General features: G+C 43.6%; 1 long non-coding RNA gene across 1 annotated transcript in view; it reads left to right on the top strand.

Moving 5' to 3' along the window:
- The window catches only part of LOC138247305 (uncharacterized), a 228836-nt gene that overhangs the window by 198897 nt on the left and 12122 nt on the right, over positions 1–17817 (top strand). Inside the window, exons 2-3 of the long non-coding RNA XR_011194424.1 lie at positions 8198–8234; positions 13048–13092. This is a non-coding gene — a long non-coding RNA (uncharacterized lncRNA). The remainder of the gene's footprint in view (positions 1–8197; positions 8235–13047; positions 13093–17817) is intronic.

Below are 17817 nucleotides of genomic sequence, written 5' to 3'. Positions count from 1 at the left end.
CAAATCTCTGTGCCTCTTCAGCATACAAAGGGGTAATGCTATCTACTGATGCAATCAGAGTATGTAATTGTAAGGGGTGCTAGACATTAGTAGTGATTTCCCTGGGGCTTGCTGATTCATTGTGTTGGGTATTTTAGGGACACATGTCCCTGACAATTTGCACACAATACATTTTAATGTCAAATGTGTGGCCTATCAGAGCAACATTGGTACTACCTCCATGAATCTACTAGGGACAAATTTCACTTGGTGAAGTGTGCATTGTGGATCTGTTTCCAATGTGACATGAGCATTTCCATGTCACCTTCTCTAGGCTAATGTTCTGTTGTAAGCACCATGGCATGTTCTGGAAGCATCATTTCTTATTGTTGTGCTATTGTGTATGTGACAAATAAATGTCTGCATACCCTTGTGTGGGATCTGTGGGAATGCAGTTGGCATTGGCCTACTGTTGTATGACAACAGGTAACTGAGTTATGCTCCATGAGCAAAAGCATTGAAAGTGATGTGATCTCCTACTTGTTAAATTGTTTCTGTGATTGCACAACTTCAGCCATGCAATTGGAGTTGTCTGAGATCCTTATTTTCGTGAGGGCATCTGTTGACAGTTCAGATGGCAGGCATGCATATGGTATGATACGTGTAGGGGCCACTTAGGTGGAGTTTGTTGATGGTGTCTACTTGACATCACTGTAATGTCTGCTAATCACAGCTGTTGTTCAAATGTAATCAGGGACATGTGGTACCCTATTTCTATTTGTCTTTGCAGCATCAGCTCAGGCAAATGAAGGAGACAGGACACAGCCAAGTGAGGAAGCAGCTGGCCACGGTACCTCTGGTCAAGACACCACCTACACAGAGGGACCCAGTGACCCAGAGGGTGAGGGGAGTGCCACGGAGGAGAGCGGATCTACATCATCATTATCATATTCTGTCTCCAGTGGCCACTCTATAGTGGTTTGCAGACCCACTGGGACATTCTCCTGTACCATCCTTGTCCGCCACCCCCATTCTATCACCACCCTCCCTGTTGCTCCCCACCCAGTTGGCCGTACCCACTCACCCACGAGGGTGGACATCTCCTTTGACACAGGCACCTCTGCCCCAGATCCCTGTTACCCCATGCTGCCCTGAGTGAGGAGGCTATTGACCTCCAGAGGAGTATCTCTGTGGGTCATGCTGCCATTGTGAATGTCATCCAGGGGTTGGCCAGCCAACTTCAGAAGACCAATGCTTTCCTGGAAGGCATTCATAGTGCCATGTCTGGCCTACAGATATATTTCACTGATGGCAACCAGTCACCCCCCACATTCTGTGTCCTGTCCACCTCTCTCTTCCCAGTCCAATCCCCCATTCCCTTACCCATCCCAAGCACACAGACACATATGCATGCATGCACGTCAACACACACAAGCAGCACACATAAACACAAACACCACAAAACACATTGGCATGCAAACACTCAACATACACCCACACACGTAACATCAGCCACCACTTCCCCGAATACCCTCACCACCCCCACCAGCCCACACACCACATGCAGCATACCCACAGGCACCACCACAACAGGCAGTGATACGCCCAACACACCCAGCATACCTGTAGACACCACCCCAACAGACAAACAGACATCCACCACACTCCCCATACCCGTAGACACCACAACAACAGACACACAGACATCTACCACATCCACTATACCTGCAGACACCACTCCAATAGACACACATTCACCACTACAAGCATACCTGCAGACACAACCCTAACAGACACACACACCCACCACTCCCACATCACCCCACACCTCCACCTCCCAGCCCCCCAAAACACGCGCCCGCATTCACACATGCAACAGACGCTACCCAAACATAAGCATACCTCAACATACTCACACCCAAAACATCAACACCAACATACCAGACAACCACTCCCTTAACCTCCAAATCCCTAACCCTTCTGATGACCATCCTGAGTCCCAAAGAAAAGTTTTTTTTTTAACTTGCCCTTTCCCTCCACCTCCCATCCCAAACTCAAGAGACCCCCAACCCACATCCCAACCCATCCTTTCTACATCCAAGTCCTCCCTGTCACACATTCCCCACTGCAGTCACCCAAACCCCTCCCCCAAAGAAGAAGCCCACCCCTCCTAAGAAACCGACCACCTCTTCGAAACCCAACCATCCCAAATCCACCCCTCCAAGGATGATCCCTGAGGTGCCTGCCTGCCCACATGATGCCCCTTCCTGTGGAGGTTCCCTGGCAATAATAGGAGTGAAGTGTGGGCACAGTACTGTGCACTGAGAAACTGCTTGATTGGCCAATGGCCTTTGATATTTTGTATTTTGTTCCAAATAAACTCAAACAGTTGTGTTTTGGAGCATACATTTTTTCATGCAATTCTTCTTCTGCCTTTATGTTGTTCCTGAGTTACTTGTGCTGTCTGCCCACAGTTGTGTGGTGTTTCATCATGTTTGTTGATCCATTAGCTGTTGTTTGCAATTTCTGACTTTGTGGGCAGTGTTGGTGTCACCCAAGACAAATGTAGATGTTGACTGCATGAATATGTGGGGTTTAATGCAATTGAGGTGTCATTGCATTGTGTTCTGTTTGGTATGGTAAGTATTTCATCTTGTGTTGTGCAATGTCAACATGTACAGTGTTAGACTTGTCCCCCTGAAATGGATTGTATATTTGTCTCATGTGTGGGAGCTCGAGTTTTGTTTGGTCAGACATTTAGGGTGTTCAATTATGCTAGCTTCCTCTGCATTTGACTGACCATGTGTCCATTTTGCTGTGAGTCCCTTGTAGCTACTTCATCTAGATGTATGGCCTATGCTGTTGCTGTTGTATGTACTTTCTTGACTTGCACTTCCACATTTTGCAGAAAGGCATGTCTGTTGGCTCTAGGAGTGTTTGTCCTTGAGATACCTGAAGGGCCAGTTCCTGTGCTAATGTTGTTTTAGGGGCATATGCAAAGTGATATGCGTCCCAGTGCAGCATCCCTCCTGAGTGATCCTGATGCTCCATCACTATTGTGCAGGTATTGTTTGCATAGTGTGCTTTGTATATTTGTCTCTCTGAATATTGTGCCTCCCATTGTCCTTCCATTGTGTTGCAATGTGGGTGATGTGTGGGTCCATTGTAGGGCTGTTTCATGGGAGTGGTGTTTGTGTTCCATGAAACATCCGTACATGTGTGTTGAATCTGACGACAGTCCATGGCATGTGAGGAATGTGAGGGTGTCAGTTGTATTTGTGCTTCCTGGCGGTGCCAGCATACCGCGGAGGTCTTTGCTCCATAGACCCGCATGACTCATAATACAGTGGTCTGCCCTCCAAGCCGATGGCGGTCGGGCGACCACCGCCACCATGCCGGGGCAGGTACCGCCAAACCCGTAATCAGGCCCTAAGTGCCAGGGCCCACATTTTTCTATGAAGCCTACCACCGGCACTGCTGAATGTCAGCTTGCTGAGCACCAAGGTTTACTAGCCTTTCTGTCACCACAAGCCTCTTTCACCTATCAATAACCCCTCCCTGCCCGCCCCTATATCACGCTCTACTTGATTTATTTTCATCACTGCTTTCTTCCTTTGTCATTATTTGCCCATCTTTCTCGTCCTTCTTTTCCCCTCTTTGCTGTTTTTCACTTTTTTCTTCTGGGCCAACACCTGGTGATTAAAGATAAGTCCCAGGCCCCAAAAAGAGTGTCTGTGGGCCCCTCCTGCAATCACTGGCTCAAATTAATCACTGCCCAGTGGAGGAAAAGTGAAGGAAAGAAGAGATCTGAGGGAATTTAAATGAGGGAAGAGGAAATGCTGAGAGAAGTGAAGGATGGAAAAGGACTGAAGAAAGAAGAATGAAGAGAGAGTACGTGTTGTGTTGGGAAGAAAGGCGAGAATAGTGATTGTGTAGTTTAGGGAGAAGAACTATGGAAACGAGGAACTGAAGAGGAAAGATAAGGGGAGGGAAAGAACACAAAAGAAGAGGAGGATAAGGTAGGAAAGAAGATGTGAGGCAAAGAGGATGGAGAGGAACTATGGTGGGACAGAAGAGAATATGGGAGGAAGCCTTGAGCAGGGGAAGATGAGAGACAAAGAAGGGGCACATATTGTTGAATGAGGACAAGAAGGGTTATGCTGCATTGGATGAGAGCACAAGATTTGGCGAAGAGGATACGGGCTGAGAAAAACCTGACTGTTGAAGAATGAGGAGTTAAGGGGCTGCAGAGTGATGAATAAATGGGGGATGATAGACTGAGTGCAAGAGGGGGGAGAGTAGCTGAGGGTGGTTGCAGTAACCTGCAACTGGTAAACTAGGCCTGCTAAAATAGAAAGGTAAGAAAACGTGTATCTTTCTGCCAGCTACAAAACATTTCCAACAAATAACCTGAAACAACTGTATGGGGAGGGCAAAGAATATCATCATTATTTTACATTTTCCAAAGGCCTTAACATTTTAAAAATCTTGCATGCTTACATGACTTTAGATTTCATTTAACAACCTAAATAAAATTTGCGTGGAATGGTGTAAGGAATTTACCAAACATGGTAATTACTGCTACCTTGGGATGAAGCAAATACCTCCTCTTCTGAGTTTTCACCATTGAAATGAGGTATATCATGCAGAACTGCTATTTAACAAACTACGTCAGTTTTTTGCCATTTTCCCATGCCTTTTCCCTCAATAAATGTTGGCAGATTTAACCTGCTAAAATTTGTCAGGGGGGAAACAGCAGGCGTGATAATTATCACACAACTGCTAATTCCAACCCAGGCGCAAACCTTTGACTCACAAGAATCGAAATTTAGCCCTAAATGTGCAATCATGACCTAAATAGCCCAGAGTTTATCAATCTCAAGAGGATGAAAGGCTGAACTGTTGGAGCCAGCATTTGAACATGTGACCTGCAGATTACAAGAGATGTCAAAGGTGAGTGGGTAACTCACTGAGTAATCAAGATTTATATTTATATTGCTTCAGACTCCAGTGGCAGAGTAACGGTACACAGGGTAGACAGAAGGAGCAATCCCTATGGCTAAAGCCTAGACTTTATTAATAGATTGACAGAAAACCAGTGGGGCAGTAAAAACAACCAGTGAATGGGCTAAAAGGCATTTTTACTACTACTTTATATGTAATTGGTGCTGGTATGTACTGCAGCACCTTACAGTAATCCCGCCATGGATTAGTACCCTCTATAGACTGGTTGTTAAATTATCAAGTGGCGGAAATCTGGTTACCAGAGATTATTCCTTTCGACCACTCACTAAATACTCTGGTAATGCCTTGTGGTAATGTGTCACCTCCTGGATCCTCCGTCATTACCCCTCACTGCAGCCCACTTCAATATCTAAACGAGGGTTCAGGTGAGTCACTGCCTAATGGGAAATTATGGCACAATGAACTTCCTGGTAGATTGTTTCTGACAACACTCTGATGACAGATATTTTTTTCCATGCTCCGTGTTTTTCACAATATTAATTGTGTATCACCAGTGATGTCGTGGAGGTGAGCGGTCATGTTGTGTTATTTCCTGTAATGTCATCAGCAATGCTACCAACTGTTCCCTGGCCTTGGCATTAAAGGACAAGGAGGCAGGGTTGTTGCATGTCCTGAGCAAAAATACAAGCAATTTAAAAAATCCTTTACAAAGTTTGAAGACATTGTCATTTTCGTACAATATCAATATTTTCATAACATGGATTTTTTACCCACAGCGATTTACAAAGAACAATTGTAGTTACAATTATTACTATCCAATCTGAATTGATGCTTATTTCATTGACGTCAGAGTGCTCAAATACTGCCTGAGCCATGCTGGGATCTCAACCTGTGGTTTAGCAAACTCACAGATGTAAGCAGCAATGACTCATACCCAGGTCCTTTGATGAGCAGTATTCCTACGTTTTGGTGACAAAGGCTGTCATTTTCTGCCTTCTCTGGGCCAGCAGAAAGTGTCAGCGGGACGGTGGGAAGTGTGGGGACGTGGTGGGGCGCAGGATTGTAGGGTCAACTTGTGCTTGTCTTCCCTATGTGCTTCGTATAGCACAAATTCGACCAGAAAGTATTGGAGAGCTTTACACGAACACCAGTTACAAATCACATAAGGACACATTATTTTTTTTTCTAGGTAAGCGAAGGTTAAGAGGCATATTTACTAGTTTTTGGCACAGGGCAGAGCTGCAAGCCTTCTTGCTGCGCTGCCCTGCGTCAAAATAAAAGGGCAGGAGAGAGCCGTATCTACAAAATACTGCTCATCTCTGTCCTTTAACCCTGTGCTGGCGCACAATGGGCTGCCATGTGCCAATGCGTTGCAGGGATGATTGTTTTTGTGCAGGGAGGGGCACCTTCCTGCACAAAAACAACCAGGAGAGGTGTGTTTCTCTTTCTGCAGCACACATTGAAAAAGGAAAAACGAGGAGAAATAAAGGTATTTCTCCTCGTTGCACCTCCATTACTCCTCCCCTGGGGAGGCGTAGGCTTTTGATGCATTCCCAGATTTATGAAACCTCAGAAATCTGGGAATGTGTCAAATGCCAGGGTGTTATGTGGGAACACCCACTGTAAAGCCCGTGGCACACCTCTGTGCTGTACGGTGCGGCGAATTACGCTTAGTTGCCTCAGTTCATATTTACAAGGCAATGAAAACCGATGCAGGGTGGCTTTAAGTGGCCTTGTAAATGTGGCTTTGTAGTGTGCACTGCAAGACTGGCTCTAAAAGTGATGTTATGGCAGCGCAGAGGGGCTTGTAAATGAGCCCCTAAGTGATTTGCCCATATCACAGGATGCTGACCCGATGCCGAGACCCAGGGCTATTTTATGGCAGGCGAAGAACGGCTGTAGCAGAGGGTAGACCACTCTGCTTCCAATTCTCTTTCTTTTCCTCCTTCTTCCTTTGCTGTCCATGTGTCCCCTAAAATCAGTTAGTGGGACCTTTCATCCTTTGGCTCTGTTAACAGCCTCAGACCAAGGGAATACGTCATCATCCAGCAACCAAGACCCATCAACAATGTCATGGTTGCAAGAAGGAGAGACGAACAAACAGTTACAGTGAAAGGTTGATAAAAATCAATGTACGCATGATGAGTAGTGATGCTGCAAACAATCTGTAGCAGAAGGAAGACCAAAACTGCTGGGGGGGGCTCGACAAGGTTTTCATCTACTATTTCAAATCTCTGCAACTCTTGGGCCATGTAAGTATGGATCTTGGAGATTTACATTATTTTAATAGTCAATAATGACAGTAGTGATTTAAAGTTTACAATTTTCCAGTTCAGAGACTATGACACTGATCTTGGAATGGTGGCGTGGCTGTTGCTTCCACCTGGTGAGACAAAGAGCAAACCTCATCAGCTAGACTCTCGCATTAATCCAGCACCAAGTCATCTTTTATGTTTACAAGTGCATTTGCAGGAACAGCTGGCAATCTCATTGCTCTGCCCATCAGGATCTCGTGGGGAGTCCATTCTTTTTGTCAGGTGTACTTCTCATGCTCATTAGAATCAATGGTAAAGCATCTGACCATTTCAGATTTGTGGATGCACACACCTTTGCCAATTGAGCTTTCAGAGTTCCATTATCTCTTAGAAAGAAACCATCAACAAACATTATTTGATCATTTCCCTCTAATGGTGTGTCCTGAATATCAGGTCTGGGTTTGGTGCACAGTTCAGAAACCTCTAGGCAGTCATGTTCAACTTCATTTACATTTTCAGATTTGGCATTGTCTATAGGTAGCAAGATTGTTGGATTAAGCACAGTGCACATCTTAAGGGTGATGTTCATGGAACCTAAAATCAGCAACTCATACTTTGTCTGCCTGGCATTTGTTAAGAAAGTACTGAGTCTTGGTCTTGGTATGCAAGACCTCAACTGAGTGAGGGATCAGTACAGTTAAAGGATGTCCCATCACAATGCTCTCACACTGAGTGAGACTCAGACCAACTGCAACTACCTGCTTAAGGCAGCCTGGTAATGCAGCAGCAACCGGATTCAATGTAGCTGCAAAATATGTTACGGGACAAATTACACCGCCATGTACCTGTGTGTGATGCTTTGGCAGCGCTTCTTAGGATTTAGTTGCACTCTAATTAGGGATTGCACTTTTCATATTTATTGTTCCCAAGATATTTCGACATAAACATCAGATAGAGATTAATGCTTGTTCTTTTTCTTCTCTTTTCTATGTTCCAAGGAGGAGATCCGTCCGCTGTTCTCTCGAGAGAAACACAGTAAGTATTAATGAGTATTTGATTCTCCTTCTTAGTTTGATACCATCACCGTAAACACCATGAATGTGCACTGAAACTCAAAGGGGTGGAATAGGGGAAAAATAAAGGTTTCTTTCCCATTTTAGGTATAGGAGGTAAAAAAGAAGAATATAAAGAAACGTATACATTGCCCCAATAAGGTAGTAATGTTTGTACTCAGCCCCTTTCCGGACATGCAAGACAGAGCCCCCCCATCTTGTTATTTCTCTTTGTTAGTACTATTGGGGTGGTCAGATAGCTGCAAGGGTCCTTCCCGGTCTACGCACCCGGACACACACCTGACAGAGCCACGCTCCGCCTGAAGCGTAGCGGGAAGATGCAGCTCCACAGCAAACAGCATTCTTAGCCTCTCCTGGGCTGCTTCCGTTTTGTCGTCTCCTGCTCTGGGTCACAGAAGATGTCAGAGCATCTGTTCTTCTTCCAGTTGCTCGGCACTGTTCTCTCCTGACTCTGCCTCTGGTTGCCACAAATCTGGCCCCTTTTTTCTTCATGACACCAGGGACAGTACCCGGAAGTTATCCTCATCCTCTAGTCACTCCTCCTCTTCGGAATGTAAACTTCCCTTAAAGAGATGGTATTCGTCCTGCAGGGGAGAAGAGGGACATATTGAGATCTTGTTCGCTCTGCGGTTGGGCAGTTGCTGACACATCTCCCCCCCAGGATTTTCCCAATTGGGGAAAAGAGGATAACATGAGCAAAAGTCAGCAATGCCCTGCTCCTTGCCTTTCCGATACAGTACCTCAAAACTAAAAGGTTGTAATGCCAAAAAACAACAAAATATTCTATTGTTATGTCCTTTATTCTATGTAGCCAGTTCAAGGGTGCATGATCTGTATAGATAAGAAAATGTGTCCCTTCCAGGTAATATCATAGTTTCTCCACAGCCCACTTCAGTGCAAGGCATTCCTTCTCCATAGTGGAGTCCTTCTGCTCCTGAGGGAACAACTTACGACTAATGAATACAACAGGATGTTCGTCTCCTTTCTCATCTTTCTGAGCTAATATAGCCCCTGTTCCTATGTGTGAAGAGTTCATCTGCACCAAGAACAGTTTGTCAAAGTTAGGGGACAACAGGACAGGTTTTGTAGTGAGAGATTTTTTGGGATTGTCAAAGGCCTCTCTCGATATTGCTGGGGGATGGTCAAAAACACGTGGTCTAACTGACCTTTTTCAGGAGGTCTGTTAAGGGTTGCTGATATCTTGGAATACCGCGGTATAAAATGGCGATAATATCCATTAAATCCTAAGAACACGCTCACAGCCTTCTTATTGGTAGGGAAGGGTGGGTCGACGATTGCCTTAACCTTTTCGTTTTGTGGTTCTATACCTCCATCCCCTAGAAAATAACCTAAGTACTTCCTTACTGTATGCAAATCTGGACTTCTTGGTGCTAATATGTAGATGGGCATTTTGTAGCTCAGAGATAGGTGGTATAAATGATCATCCCAGGTTTTGCTGAACACAACTATATCATCCAAATAGACCAAGGAGTATGCCTGATGATTTTGCAGTACAGTATCATTAGTCTTTGAAAGGTTGCAGGAGTACCGTGTAGGCCAAAGGTAAGGACAGTAAATTGGTACAGACTAGATGGAGTGGAAAATGCATTTTTTCTTTGGTCCTGAGGGCTCAATGGCACTTGCCAATACCATATGGTTAAATCAATGATGGTTATAAACTTAGTTTCCCGTAGTCTCTCAATTAGCTTGTCCACTCTTGGCAAAGGGTACCCATCCATTTCAGCCACCTTATTGATGGCTCGAAAGTCAATGCAGAATCTCATACTGTCATCAGGTTTTGGAACGAGAACGATGGGAGAACACCAGTTACTGATAGATGATACTATAACTCCTATTCGTAACATGTTGTCGAATCTGTTTGGAGTGGCTTACGGCGTGCTTTGGGAAGTCTATAGGGTTTTGGTCTGATAATCACTCCATCTGGGGTTGGGATGGCATGTTTGGTTAGGTGGGTTTTTCCAGGCAGTTCAGAAAATATGTTTGCAAAGACTTTTAGGGTTTCGATTAGGTGTGTTCTCATTTTGAGGGTCAGGTCTTCATTGATGAGGGTTTCCCCAAGAGTGGTTGGAGGCAGGCAAGCTACACACATTTTTAGGGAGTGGTCCTAACCATTTTTCAAGAGGTTGATATGGTATATTTGTTCTTTTTTTTTAGACCGTTGCAAATGGTAGGTCATCTTCCCAACCTTTCCGACTATTCTAAAAGAACCTCTCCCCTCGCTTTTGAGTTTGTTAGCGGATGAAGATAAGAATACCAGCACCCATTCCCCTACATCATAGGTCCTCCATTTCTTTCCTTTGTCATATATACATTTTATTTTTGCTGGCTTTACTCTAAGTTCTCCTGCACCAATGCCCGTAGTTTTCCCAGGCAGGACTTTAACTGAGTAGCATGTTCTAGAAGAGCCTCAGCATGCTTGCCGTCATCTTTCTCCCATGACTCTTTTGTGATTTCCAAAAGGGTAACTCAAAGGACGAGAACCCCAGACTGCTTTGTGTTTGACTAGGTAGAACAAAGAGGGCCAAGGGAAGCAACTGATCGCAGTTGTTCCCATCTTCACACAAAAGATTTTCATGGTTAAATTCAGGGAGCCGTTACATCTCTCCACCAGACCATCTGTTTTCGGATGATAAACTGATGTCCTTAATTGTTTTATACCCAGTTGTCGACAAACTGGTCTCATTAGGTTGGAGACAAAAGGGGTACCATGGTCTGTAAGTATTTCCCGGGGGAACCCCATGAGGGAGAGTATATCCAACAGAGCTTTTTGTATTAACGGTCCTCAAGGGAATGGCTTCCGGGTATCTGGTAGTATAATCAACCAAGACTAATACATATTGATACGCACGGGGTGTGTGAGGAAGGGGACTAATCAGGCCCATTCCAATTCTTTCAAAGGGTTTCCCTAGTATGGGCATGAGTTGTAACGGCACCGGTGGGGGGTCAGTATGGGTTATTTTTCTGGCAGATCTCACACTGTTGTCAACAGCGTTTGATGTCAGCATAAATACCAGGCCAATAAAAGTATTTTAGGAAGACTCGCTAGTCTTCTCTTTCCATTTGTGTCCAGTCAGCAAGTGTGAATGAGCAAAAAAAAAAGAACCTGTTCTCAGAAGTCCAAAGGGACTAGGAGTTGTGGCTCATCCTGAGGTCCTGTTACTCTATATAGTAGCGTTTTCTTAATATTAAAATGGGGAAATGGTGGATCTGTCTTTTCTTGGGTCTCCTCTGCGGCTTGCCAAGCGTTTTGAAATGTGTTGTCGTTTACTTGGGCAAAGCAGAACCATCTGACTAAGATCCATGGTTCTGGTTGACCATAGGCTGCTTGTTTTCTTTCTGTACCTTCTGGATTTTCTTGGACCGGGTCAAGTCTTTGCTCCAATAGTTCTAGGAAACAAGGATTATTAGTCCCTAGGATCAGGAATTCAGGTAGGGAGGACATAACCCCCACCTCGACCCTATGAGGTTGCCCGCTAGGGTTGGTCGGGTCTAGGCATTCCAGTAAATAAGTCTTGGTATCCCCATGTACACAGCGAATGGCTACTGTTCGGTTAGGAAGAATTTGTGAGAGAAGGACTAGGTCTGTTCTAATAACAGCCTGCTTACACCCTGAGCGTAAAAGGGAAGGGACCCATTTATGATTGACTAGTAGATTCTCGTAGAATATGTGTCCAGTTTTTTGGGTATATAAGATGGAACGGAGAGCATAACTGACATCCATTGGTTCTTCTTCTTCTTGCTTTTTCAGCCTCTTCTTACAAAATCTAGCTATGTGGCCCCATTCCCCACATTCAAAGCGTAGCAGTCCAGTGGCAGGATGTCTTTCGGGTAGCTTTTGATTGTACGGAGGTCACTGGGTTGTTTGTTTTCTCACATTCAATTGGCGGACCCTGGTAATGAACCCGTGCAAAGGGTGGAGCCATACCCACGGCTTGTTCTACCGTGAGACCGGGATGTTGTTGAAGCCACCTTTGGGTTTGATAGGGTAAGGTCTCTATATATTGTTCTAAGTATATCTTTGTCATGATCTCTTCTCTAGTAGTGCCATCTGTCGACAGCATCCTTTAGGTTAAAAAAAAGGATTTTTGGGGTATGTATCACCTGGTAGTCCTCGTTCTCTCTTGATCTTTAACCCGTAAGTCTCATCGTCCACGCCTAATCAATCAAGTATCACCTTCTTGATATCGGCATAGGCAGATGTCCCGTCCGCAGTGGCGACCTGATAAGCTGCTTGTGCATTGGACGTCAAGAGTGTAGCCAGATAAAATGGCCATTTCTCCATAGGCCAAGCACTGGCCCTAGCAGCCCGTTCGAAATTCAGGAAGAAAGCAATAGGGTCTTCCCCTGACATTAATTTTTGTAGTGGCACCAAAGGAGCAGGGATGGTTCCTGCTCTAGTCTGCTCTAGTCCCGACATCATTTGTCCTTGAATCTCAGCCATCTTGGTCATATTCTCCTCTTGGGAATGAACAGCATTTGTGAAGACCTTTCTATCTATTTCTACTTGAGCCATGTGTTTTTCTAGCACCCATTTCAGCCATCTCTGTCCATACTGTAGCTGTTGTACAACATTTCCATTGTGTACCAGATGGTGAATCCGAGTCACGGCTGCACTTGTTATGCTTTGGCAGCGCTTCTTAGGAATTAGTCCCATTCTAATTAGGGATTGCACTTTTCATATTTATCTTTTCAAGATATTTTGACATAAACATCAGATGAAGATTAATGCTTGTTCTTTTTCTTTTCTTTTCTAGGGTCCTAGAAGGAGGACCGTCTGCCGTTCCCTTGAGAGGAGCACAGTAAGTATTAATGAGTATTTGATTCTCCTTCTTAATTTGATACCAGCTCCATAAACACAATGAATGTGCAATGAAACTCAAAGGGGTAGAATGGGTGGAAAAAGAAAGGTTTCTTTCCCTTGTAGGTCTTGGAGGAAAAAGAAGAATATAAAGAAATGTATACATTGCCCCAATAGGGTAGTAAGGCTTATACTCAGCGCCTTTCCCTATATGCAAGACAGATCCCCCTTTTCCACCTCATGATTTCTCTTTGTTAGAACTACTGGGGAGGTCAGATAGCCGCAAGCGTCTTTTCCAGTCCCCGCACCCGGCCACACACCTGACGGAGCCACGCTCCTCCTGAAGCATGGAAAGATGATGCAGCACCACGGCAAGCAGCTTCCTGAGTGGTCTCCTAGTCTGCTTCGGGCTGCTTCCTTTTCATTATCTCCTGCTCTGGGTTACAGCAAAGGGGACAGTTCCCACCCTCTTCTTCAACTCCAGTCGACCCCCGAAGATGTACGAGCATCTGTTGTTCTTCCGGTAGCTCAGCACTATTCTCTACTGGCTCTGCTTCGCGTTACCACTGCGAATACGCCGTCTCTAAGTGTGACCCCTCTTTTCTTCCTGACTCCAGGGACAGTACCCGGAAGTTATCCTCTAGCCGCTCCTCCTCTTCGAAATATAAACTTCCCTTAAAGGGATGGTGTTTGTCCTGCCGGGGAGAAGGGGGACATATTGAGATCTCGTTCTCCCGGTGATGGGGCAGTCGCTGACACTGTGTCAAGACAGAAAGTGCACAACAATCACGTTCATGACCAAACAATAAAAATGGCTTTGTGTAGTCAGGCATTCCCAGAGCTGGTGCTCTGCACAGACTCTCTCAGCTCACTAAAAGCTTTCATGCAAGCTGCGTCGAAGGGGGCTGGATCAGTTACATGTTTGTGGGTCAATCTCTGTAATGGCATGGAAATAACAGAACAATTGGGAATACGTTGGCGGCAGTAACTCACCATTCCCAAAAACATACTGACATCTCTTTGTGTAACAGGAGGATTAATTTGCAAAAAAGCTGTAACCCTTTCTCTGAACACCTTCCTTGCACCTTTCTCTATTTGATGTCCCAAGTATTTCACTTCTTTTTGACAGTACTGTAACTTTGCCAGGGACAGTGTATGTCCATTCTCGCCCAAAAGATTCAACAAGACAATAGTATCCTGTCTGCAAGCCTCCTGTGTTTTTGAAGCAACTAATAAGTCATCAATGTACTGATTCCAAATTCTTGATTAAACCTGATTAAAAATCGATGAGGATTCTGAAACTTCTTGTGGGATCCTACACCAACAATATATATGATTGCAGAATTTAAAACAAAAGATAAACTGGCTATCCTCATGTAGAGACACTGAGAAAAATGCTTGTGACTAGTCCACTATTGTGAACCATTCTGCGTCACATGGAATTCGGAACAGAATCAGTGCTGAATTGGGTACCACTAGACAACGTTTGACCACAATATCATTATTTTTTCTCAAATCCTGAAGTATGCGAAATTTCCCACTTGCTTTTCGCAAACTCATATTAGGTGCATTACATGGCTGCTCAGCACTTCTTTCAAGACTCCTTGCTTAAAAAAATCTGCAATAACAGTAGAAACTCCTTCAATTACATCTGGTGCCATGTGATATTGAGGAGTTTTAGAAAAAATTGCATTAGGTTTCACTGTGACTTTGACTGTTTCAACTCCTTTATTAAAACCACTATCTTTTTCTGAAAGATCCCAAACTTTTTAAATAACTATCTTGTAAATCAATTGGCAGGTCCAATTCTGTAAATGCAGGATAAAGACTAATAAATGGAAACTGTTCATTAATCAAATTACAATTTTCAATTAATAAACAGGATTCCTCATCATCACTATTTGCAGTTCTGACAGTAGAGCATGTCGCTCCTGTGTCGACCAGGAAAGAAACATCATGACCCATTACTGTTCTATTTACATAAGGACCACTCTGATCCACCTCTAATGAAGCTGCTAGCACACATTCTTCTTCATCCAAACTCTCACTCACAATTTCATCATTTGATTCATCCTCACTGTGTAGGGGATAATGTGTAATGCATGTTTGACTATTTTGACTTAACTTTTGACCCATGTTCTGCTGAGGAGCCACAATCTGTTGCTGTGCCATTGGAGCTTGAGGTATTTGCATTTGCTGCTGTGGCATCATATGCATCTGCTGTTGCATTTGCTGTGGTACCTGAAACGTGACACTTGCATGTGCTGTTGGGGAATTTGCATTTGCTGTGAAATCTGCATTTGACTATGCATATTCTGAACATTTAAATTAGGATTCCACAATATCTGCCCTCTCAAATTTGCCAATTGATTATGTTCATTCATCTGCATGCACAACACCTTCCTGTACCATTATTGGACACTCCTGTTTCCAATGTCCTCGACACTGCAAGCGTGACAAGGTAACATCATCTGCATTGTCTGTATATCACCTGAATTAACATTAGTATTCAGATCAACATCTACAAGATGTCCATTTTCATTTCCAAAACCACTGAGTCCGCTGCCTCTGGGTGTCCTTGACTCTGAACCATTTGCATGTTTCCCTGTTGTGGAATTTCCTGCATCCCTGATTGTGCTGCTCCAATCTTCATCACCATTGCCTTTTCTTTCACTCTCTTCTGCTGCATTTCAGTCTCGTAACTGTATACTTCATCAACCGGTTTTGCTTGCCAGCAAATCAAATGAATCTTAAGCATGTTACTAACTTCAGGTCTCAATCCCTCAACAAACCTGAACATGAAATGAATCATGTCTTTGGGCTCAATAGTTTCTGTGCTACTGTAATGTTTGAATGCCTGCAACAACCTTTTATAACATGCATGAATTGACTCTTTTGCTTCTTGAGCTGTCCTATCAATTCTCTGCCAATCAATAGTTTTAGGGAAAATTCTAATTTTCAAAAATTCAATCACTTTGTACTAGCTTTTCATTACTTCAGGAGATGGTGCACCTGTAACTGGATCTCGTGGAGGTTCTCTCGTCGACCAATCAACACTCCTTTTACATTTGACCCATAAATCAGCAGGGACCACTATTTCTGAGAGAGTATTTAAATCCTCCCACAGACATTTTGTGAGTTTTACAAACCTATCTGTTTACTGGTACCATTCCACTGGTTTCTCTCTCAATCGTGGGTAATGATTTGAAAATGATAAAATGTCACTCCTGCTCCAAGGTACATGAACATAATTCTTTCCAGGAATGTCTCTCATTGTTAATATTTTAACTGGGCTATCAATCTGCTGTGTATCAGTAGAGTTCAAATTTGCAAACCCTCTTTTCTCTTCTGATCTCTTTTCTTTACTCATCTGCCTTCCCATTTATCTAATGCTCCCCGTGTCAGAATACTTTGAGTTAGTTCTCTAATGTGAATTTTCATTACAGGGGATCTCATGTTCTCAATGTCTTTTGAATCAAATTCTAGTCTGTAACTCCTTTTCAATGGTTTAGATTTCTCAATATCCACTTCATATTTTTCTGCAAGTACTGATCATTTCTGATGTGCCAGTCCTGCTCTATTTGTAACATATTTGCACATGAAACATAACTCATCTTCATTATACAAGCCAATTCTATTTAATTCAAGTGTTCCCTCCATCATTTCATTTAATTCTAATTTTAATCTTGATAGGTGCAGTGTTCTTTCCCCTTCAGCAGTGGTTTTCATTGCTGATGTTCCACTCACTTTCTCCAACCAGTCTGTTAACTGCTGAGCTGTCAAGACTTCGAAAGAAACATTTTTATTTACATTGGGCACGCATTGTGGAGTAATACATAGTGGACCCATTACTCTCTCAGGTGTCATCAGAAATTACTCTAGATCTCAATATCAGAAATCCTGGAATAAGTTAAATCTATAAGCGGACCTGTTTTGTCAAAAATCTGATTCACTGGAGTTATAACTTTCACATTAGAATTGAGTTTCTCCATTTCTGCATTTGAATTAAAAAGATTCTGTACATTATTCTCATTATTCCCCTGGGCATACAATGGAACAACTGGGCCAATTGTGACAGAAACTGTTAATGCTTCTGGGCTTGATGGAACATTCTGATTTCTCTAGTAGAGTACTCCAGAATTCTGACCTGTAAGTACTGGGGAACTCATTTGTGTTACTGTTTCTGGAGTGTAACTTGGCTTTGTCTGAGTTTGACTAACAACCTGCACAGGAGCCATTGAATTAGGTGTGGACTCCATCTGAACTATCATTGGTTTCTGAAAAAATCTGTGGTGCCACTGGTACTCTAATACTCACTGTGGAACTCACAATGCAAACTGTAGAATAAACTATAGGCTGTGCTACAGTCTGAATCACTGGAGTTTGAGTTACAGCAATAGCAGGAACATTAGTTGCAACCTGTACTTGACTCTGTGTTACCACAACTGGAGGTGGTGCGCCTGGACTAACATTAGTACCTGAACTTGCCTCATGTGCTGCATATAGCGGGGGACGATTTCTCAATAATTGTGTTATAAATTCATTTTCATCTGAGTCACTATTATAAGTCAACAACTTCTTAGCTTCATCTGACATTGACTCAATTTCTTCAAGATCCTTATTCTTTTTCCTTGTCTTTAGATAACTTTCCTCTTTCTCATGCATGATTGCAGGATACATTCCAATACCCTGTAAAGTTTCAGTACTTCAAAATTTCTGATCATTG

Source organism: Pleurodeles waltl, chromosome 7, assembly GCF_031143425.1.
Source record: "Pleurodeles waltl isolate 20211129_DDA chromosome 7, aPleWal1.hap1.20221129, whole genome shotgun sequence".
NCBI lineage: Eukaryota > Metazoa > Chordata > Amphibia > Caudata > Salamandridae > Pleurodeles > Pleurodeles waltl.
The sequence above is the reverse complement of the archived record's forward strand: the minus strand, read 5'-3'. Positions and strand labels throughout refer to the sequence as shown.